The sequence below is a fragment of the Gracilinanus agilis genome, chromosome 1 (genome assembly GCF_016433145.1).
Source record: "Gracilinanus agilis isolate LMUSP501 chromosome 1, AgileGrace, whole genome shotgun sequence".
Lineage (NCBI taxonomy): Eukaryota > Metazoa > Chordata > Mammalia > Didelphimorphia > Didelphidae > Gracilinanus > Gracilinanus agilis.
Window position 1 is genome coordinate 294,542,710 of NC_058130.1, and position 8,334 is coordinate 294,551,043.

An 8,334-nucleotide genomic window follows, 5' to 3' on the forward strand; every position below is an offset into this window, starting at 1 on the left:
AGGAAAATGATAAATGTTGGAGGGGATGTGGAAAAAATGGGGACACTAATGCACTGTTGGTGGAACTGTGAACTGATACAGTCATTTTAGAGAGCAATTTGGAACTATGGTCAAAGGGCCTTAAAACTATGAATACCCTTTTATCTAGCAATACCACACTACTGGGTTTGTATACTAAAGAGATCAAAGATAAGGGAAAAGCCGGGCAGGTGAATGGCTCAGTGGATTTAGAGTCAAGCCTAGGGATGGGAGGTCCTAGGTTCAAATCTAGCTTCAGACATTTCCTAGCTGTGTGTCCCTGGGCAAGTCACTTAACCCCCACTGCCCAGACCTTACTGCTCTTCTGCCTTGGAAGCAATACTTAGCATTGATTCTAAGACAGAAGGTAAAGGTTTAAAAAAAAAAAAAAAGATACGGGAAAAGAACTTACCTGTACCAAAATATTTTTAGGAGCAATTTTTGTAGGGGCAAAGAATTAAAAACCAAGGGGTTATGTATCACTTGGGAAATGGCTGAATAAGTTGTAGTATATGGTTGTAAAGGAATACTACTGTGCCATAAGAATGATGAACAAGATAAGTTCATAAAAACCTGAAAAGATTAATGAACTGATGAGAAGTGAAGTGAGCAGAACTATAACAATGTATACAGTAAGAGGAATATTATACAATGATAAACTATGAGAGACGAAATCATTATAAGCAAAGCAAGTTTCCAAGATAATCACAAGGAACTCATGAAAAAAAATGCTATGCATAGTCAAAGAAGAAACTGTTGGAGTCTGATCAATGCATGCCCACTCCTATTTTATTTCCTTTATGAATTTTATCATATGTGTTATCTCTTTTATTATTACATAAGCAATATAAAAATAGGTATAGCATGAAAGCACTGGTATAACTTACATCAGACTACTTACTGTCTTTGGGAAGATACATAAGAAAGGGAGGGAAAAATATGAATGTCAGAAATGTCAGAAAAAATTGTAAAAAGTTTCTACATATAAGTGAAAAAATATTTTAAAAAGAAAGACTTCTAGAATATTAAGCAGACCCACTGTGATAAATTTTCAGCAGAACATGGACAAAAGTTACACAGCCTAGACAAAAACTTGATGGGTTTCTATTTGCATCCATGGAGGGGAACTCCCAATAGATGACAACTCTTTTTTGAGTATTTGAGGATACAGGGAAAAGACAGGGAATCCTAGACAGAAGTCAAAAATTTGATTTGATTTTTAGTCCTAATTCCACCATTTGACCTTGGTCAAGAACTCTGACCTATCTGAGTCTGACTTCTTATGACCTGCACTGCCTACTTTACAAGATTAATGTGTCAAGAATAATAATAAAAACTTATATTGATGCAGCCCCTTTTAAGGTTGCTTAGTGCTTAACAAGTATTATTTCATTTAAGCTTCCCATAACCCCAGAAGTAAGTTACTACAGGTATTACTGTTCTTATTTTGTAAATGAAAGAGTTTAGTCAGAGTTTAAATTATTTGCCTGTGGTCACATAGGTAATGTGGGAGGTGGGCTTTGAACCAAAGTTTCTCTTGACTCTAAGTCCAGGGCCTCTGCTGCCACTACTAAAGGGTAAAAATACACTGTGCTATTGCTCCTTTTAAGGGTAACTGAGAATCACACAGTAAGAATGAGCATAATAAAGAACTTTAAAGAACATGAACAAAAAAGTCATAAGAAATGCATGAGTGAAAAAGATGCATTAGTGTGAAAAGACCGGTTCCCTCATTTCTAAGTCATAAAAATTGGTTTTCCATAAAAGGAAATAAAGCTGTCCTTCCAACTTTATTGGCCCCTGTATTCCCTGAAACAGCTTTCTGGTCACTTAAGGGGATAAAGTCTTACCCAAATAGAATCAGGGATCCCCTAATTTGGTAGATTTCTATAGAAAATAAGAATCATCATACTCTGCCCAACTGACCAGATATACTTCCATATGGCAGGAGATGAGGGAAGAAGAGGGGCAAGTCAAAAGAAACTAAACTGTATCCTTGCTTGATATCCTTACTGTATTAGGGCAAAGTAAATCCTTTTCTTAATTATTTAATGATTTGCAAGTGCCTAATTTTGAATCCACACCAAGCCTGAACTAACAAGGTACTGGTGTTGGGCCTACCACAAAGGGCTAGTCACAGTGCAAGAACAATAAACAACAGGTGGACATCCTAAGTTCTGGTATTAATAGTATGCTCTCACTAGAGAACTTAAGCTGTCCAACTGTTATTGGGCATTACTCTTGAACTGTAATCAGCTGTCTGGTAGATTAGCACTTTGGGTGGAAACCAGTGGTGATAATAGGACATGGAGAAAAACTTCACAAAATGGGCAAGTAGGGATGAGTTAAAACCTGCATCTTTGGAGAGAATATACAAATCAATAATAGTATTTGAATAGTATTAATAAAATGCTAGATAATGTGATGGTAGTATTTAAAACCCAAATAAAATTGAAAGGACAGAAGAATAAGATGACCTAAATGAAATAAAAATCACCTGGCTGAATGGTAGTCATAGGAATAATACACAATTTTCAAAATCATAGAATCTAAACATAAAGTAGATAATAAAGTAGAAAATTTGCTACGTGGATTATAAAATACTATGAAATAAATGAATCAAAAATATTTTGCTATTTCAAACTGAAGATATAACTTTAGGGATATACTAAGAGCAAGATAAGTAAGAAAAAGAAAAAAGCAGTCTTACCTTATTTCTCTTATCCAGTTAGATCTCAATTAAAATGGTAGGTCCATTTAGGGACATCACACTTTTAAGATATTTTGGAAAAGTTGCAGAAGAGAATGATCATAGGTCTATCTCAAATAAGCTGCAAAAAAAAAAATTTTTTTTTAATGTTAGATTTGGTCAACCTGAAGAAGGAGGCTAATGGCACACATAGAGGTAACAGCTTACTCACTTCAATATGTCAATAGTTCTGTGCCTTAGTAGCTGGCATTCATGACTTGCTGTGGCCAAAAAAATTCATCCCCTGATGGTCAACCTTCTGGTAATGAGCATCTCCAAACATTGCTACAATGGTCCTTGGATAACAGGAAAACAGGACAACACCATGTTCATACTTTAAAAGTTTTCTAACTTAGTAGGACATTTAAGGGAGTATAATACACTAGCAAAAAAATGTAATCATGTGAGTAACAAGATAGAAGACTAGACATTTTCTCTAGTCCTTACAACCTCTCAAACCACTTCAAAACAGAAATCATGTGTCAAAGAAAAAGCAATTTCAGCTGTCTCCATGGACAAGGGTACCCCATATCCAAAAAAGATTAAAACCAAAAATAAAACAGACCAAAAAAAAAAAATCAACATCCTTTCCCCACCTCTTGGACTAGCAATGAAACTATACTAGCAGAACAGACTTAAGACAAAAGCCAGTGCTTTTGGAAACTTAAAGACTGCAGAAAGTTTGCTTTGGCCACAACAAATAGCCAGTGCTACAAGTCTTAAAGAACAAAAACCTGGCTGAGGTCACAATCCTAGCACAGATTCTGCAAAGATCTGAACTTTCAGTATCTGGTAAGGCAGCAAGCCCCACAGCAATCCAGGGTGCACCAACTCCATAGCACCAGAGTAGTGCTTGTCTGAACTACTGATGCCAGGGCACAGTTAAAGAACAAAAGGCTCAGAGAGGTCTCCAGGACTGTAGGGGAGAAGGGTAGCATTCCTCTAAACCTGAGGAAAAGAGCCCATGATCCACCTGGGGCTAGTGCTGATCACCCAAAAGTAACTTGGGGTGGAGATCTTGTGAACTGTGACTTGCCTGTTGTGGGAAAAAGCTGAAAGGCTATGAGATTTGACCCCCAAGAAAACCACCATTGGAGGGGACAGAGTCAGAAAGTTGATAGGGGAAAATAAAGGGGCAAAAAAAGACTGAAACTGTCAAACTCAGGAAGAACAAAACTCAGACATTGAACATAAGCAGATAAGCCAACAAAGAAAGCATTAACAATTGAAGAAAATATGGCCTCCATATCTAATAAATGGATCAACCATCTATGAATAATTACTGCGAACTGAAAGAAAATTATTCAATTCTTGATGAAGCTGAGGGCCTTGTGGACATGAAGAAAATATGGAACTACAATACACTATTCCTGAGTGGTTCAAATGAGAAATGAGAATAACAAGAAGTGAATTCATGTCCTACACAGCAAAAATAATGGACAGAATTAAAAACTGGAATTGACAATGGCAAGTCTTCCCAAAGAAACAAAAGAGAGAACAATAGTTTGGGAATGCAAATACAGAGAAGTCAAGGGCAATCTAGAAGAAGGGAAGCAAAAAATAATAACACTAAAAGCACTATGCAAACAAAACATACTGATCTCAAAGACAAGATGTGTAGAGTCAACCCAAGATTATAGGTCTCCAGAAGACTTCAGAGTACAAAAAACCTTAAAACTATAACACAGGAAATAATAGGAAAGAATTATCCAGAATATCTGAATATAAAAATGAAAATGAAATACTAATTAAAGAGAACTCACAGATCATTTCTAGGCAAAAAAAAAGTCTTCAAACTCCAAGACCCATAGTGGTTAAATTCAACAATTCAATTAAAAAATAAATTTTTGAAACAGTTGGGAGAAAAAACTTAAGATACAAAATAAAGAAAATTAGAATAATAAAGACTATTATATATAATATATAATACACATATATATGCTACTTAAAAGCAGATTTCATAATTGCAACAAGTTTTTTTTCCTGGTTTTCATTTTTTTTTAATTTTTTTAAATATTTTTCCAGTTTACATGATACATTTTTTCCCTTCCCCTCATCCTCTCATCCTCTCCCCTCCTAGAGCAGACAAGCAATTCCACTGGGTTATGCAAATGTTATAACTTGGTTCCTAAAATTTACATTTAATTCATTTTTTTTAAATAGAACACTTTTGAAATGAAAACCCCAAATGACATTTATATAAACAAGTAATAAATCATAAGTTTTTCTTCTGTGTTTCTACTCCCACAATTCTTTCTCTCAATGTAGATAGCATTCTTTCTCATTAAGTCTCTCAGGACTGTCCTGGATCATTGCACTGCTATTAGTAGCCAAGTCAATTACATTCAATCTTTCCACAATGTTTCACTTTCTGTGTACAATGTTCTCCTGGTTCTACTCATTTAACTCTGCATCAGTTCATGGAGGTTCTTCCAGTTCACATAGAAATCCATCATTCCTTTCAGCACAAAAATATTCCAGCACAATCAGATACCACAATTTGTTCAGCCATTACTCAATCCAGGGATACCCACTCATTTTCCAATTTTTGGCCATCACAAAGAGGTTATAAATATTTTTGTACAAGTCTTTTTTATTATCTCTTTGGGATCAAAGGTCATGCATTCTTTTAAAGCCCTTAGCGCATAATTCCAAATTGCCTTCCAGAATGGTTGGATCAATTCACAATTCAGTGTATTAAGTGTCCCAATTCTGCCACACCCCTTCCAACATTTATTATTTTCCTTTACTGATATATTGGTCAATCTGCTAGGTGTGTGATAACTCAGTTGTTTTGATTTGCAATTCTCTAATCAGGAGGGATTTAGAACACTTTTTCATGTGATTGTTGATAGTTCTGATTTCTTCACCTAAAAACTGCCTTTTCATATCCTCTGACCACTTGTCAAATGGGGAATGACTTGATTTCTTGTACATATGACTTAGTTCCTTATATATTTGAGAAATTAGACCTTTGTCAGAGAATTTTGTTATAAAAATGTTCTCCCAGTTTGTTGCTTTCCTTCTAATTTTGGTTGTATTGGTTTTGTTTGTACATAACCTTTTTAATATAATCAAAGTTATTCATTTTACATTTTCTAATGTTCTCTATCTCTTGCTTGGTCTTAAATTCCTTCCTTTCCCACAGATCTGACAGGTATACTATTCTATGTTCACCTAATTTATTCATGATTTCACTTTTTATATTTAAGTCATTTACCCATTTTGAATTTATCTTGGTATAGGGTATAAGATGTTGATCTAAACTTAATTTTTCCTATACTGCAACAAGTTTGAGCAGACTTTTTAAATAGGCCTATACATATATATGTATGTATATACATATACAGTAGTACCTTGATATATGAGCACCTTAAGTCATGAGCAATTTGAGATACAAGTAGTCATGACTGGGATTTTTTGCTTTAAGTCACTAGCGGATATTTGAATCACAAGCTTCTACCACCCTCCACTAGACAGCCTATTGAATGTTAAGTTTCACAAGTTACATGAGGCTATCTTATTTAGTTCAGTGTTTATCTGGCCATGCAAGCATCTGTATTGAATTGCTTTTGCTTTCTTCCTTATTTTTGTCTTTATTATCAGTTTTTTGGGCAAATTTCTTAACTTTTGACCATGAGTTTGACGACAGAGGAATTGAAGGAGTTACAGCAACAGTATACAGAGGTTTTGTAGGAAATTAGTGGGGAGAAGTCCAAGGCGGATGAGGTAATCAGTACAAGCAAGATTAAGGAAATGTTGAGGATTTGGGGGAAAATTAGTTTATTGAAAAGACACACCTAGAAAAGTTGCAAGAGGTCGTGTGTTGGAACTGTGTAACGACATTTGTTTCACACGTTCTTGAAACATTCTGAAAGGGATGAAGAAACAAACTTCCATGGAAAGGTTTTTTTTTGAAACAGCATCTAAGTGAAATTGAGGAGTGTGGCAAAACAGCCAAAATTCATTGAATAAAATGATGATAATTAAGTAAAGTTTAAAAAAATAGCAATTAAGTTTAGAAATAAAGTTATTATAAATAAGTAATGTGTAAGGTCAATTTTGCATTTAAAAGTAGTGTTACAGGTGTAGAGAGTAAGTTATGTTAAGCGATAGCACACAAAATGAAAACCTTCGCTAGTTTATTTCTTTAAGTTCTTTCTTATTATCTACATATTTATTTGTTATTTATAAAGTACATATTCATATTTAAAAGCATATAAAACAAAAAATCTTCGTGGTTTTTTGGGGGCCAGAATAGATTAACTGCATTTCCATTCATTTAAATGGAGAAATTCAATTTGACACATGAGCAAATAGAGTTATGAGCTTGGCCATGGAACTGTTAAGATAGTTTTTATTAATTTCTACTTTTTATATCAAAGAGGAAAAAGAGTAATAAGTTTTTTCAGTGAGACCCTCTGCTGTGCAGGCCAGCAGTTAGAGACCCCCTGCCTGCAAGGCATGAGCAAGGGAAGTGTGGTTGGTCAGCTGGAGACAGTTGCAAAGGACTTTTTGTCTCTGGGTCCCGTGGGGAGAGGAGTGTGTGACTCAACTCTCTCTGGGACTGTGAGGAGACTGAGAAATGGATATGAGGTCTTAATAGCCTTATTAATTATTAATAATTTGGGTAGATTAGTAGATAGATAGTGGTGTTATTATCAGCTAAAGAGAATAGGAGAGTAGGCGAGGGCTTTGGCCTAGCAGAGATACTGTCCTCTGAGGCAGATAGATATAGGGTTTGCTAGAAAATTTTAGTTAGGATTGGAATCTTGGGTATAATCTATTATAAGATTACTTTCACTTTTCTCCTTCCTATTTCCTATCCATATGTCCTAATAATAAACTAAGTGTTTTGCATTTAATAAACTACGTACTAGCTTTTGATCAAACTCCTGCCCCCCAAAATTTAACCCTTCATAGAATGAATTAAACTCCGAGTCAAGGTATCACTGTATATGGAATTTTTTGCTTATAGATTGCTTTTATTCTAATTGGTATATATTTTGCTATCATATCTAAATTTAAATTCTCTAAAACTTTAATAATAAACCTATATTCTCAATCCAGGTAAAATCAAATACAGTAGAACACTAATTTCATTTTTATTTTCTTCACTTGAGACAGCTACTTATTTAAAAGTGGGAATAGTATTTATTGAATGTATTTTTATTTACGACTTATAAAGCTCTTAACACAAGCATCAATAAATATTATTTCTCCTGGAACATGATTAACAGTTATAAGAATAAGTAGATAGCTATGCTAGGTATAATTAGCAGTACATTAAAATTACATTATTTTAGAACTAAAAAAGATCCTATACGAAGTCTAAAGACATTAAGTAACTTGCCCATGGACATACGGCTACTACCAGATTCAGAACTAGAACTCGCCTTCAGTGCTCTTTCTTCTATATACTATAATGCCTATTGCCTCAAAACAATCTATTAATATACTTTGATACTTGAATGTGTCATAATTAAAATTATGAGGCTGATAGTAGCTTAATAACTTTATTAAATCAAAGTAGTAGTAGTAAAGAGAGGGAAAGTTAGGAAAGTGAT

At 34.4% G+C, this 8,334-nt stretch overlaps 1 protein-coding gene across 1 annotated transcript in view; it reads right to left on the reverse strand.

The window, feature by feature from the left end:
- Positions 1-2,796, reverse strand: part of FER (FER tyrosine kinase) — a 273,706-nt gene extending 270,910 nt beyond the window's left edge. The window contains exon 1 of the mRNA XM_044680270.1: positions 2,729-2,796. The gene's annotated coding sequence lies outside the window, so the exon portion shown is untranslated. The remainder of the gene's footprint in view (positions 1-2,728) is intronic.
- Positions 2,797-8,334: the final 5,538 nt, after the last annotated feature.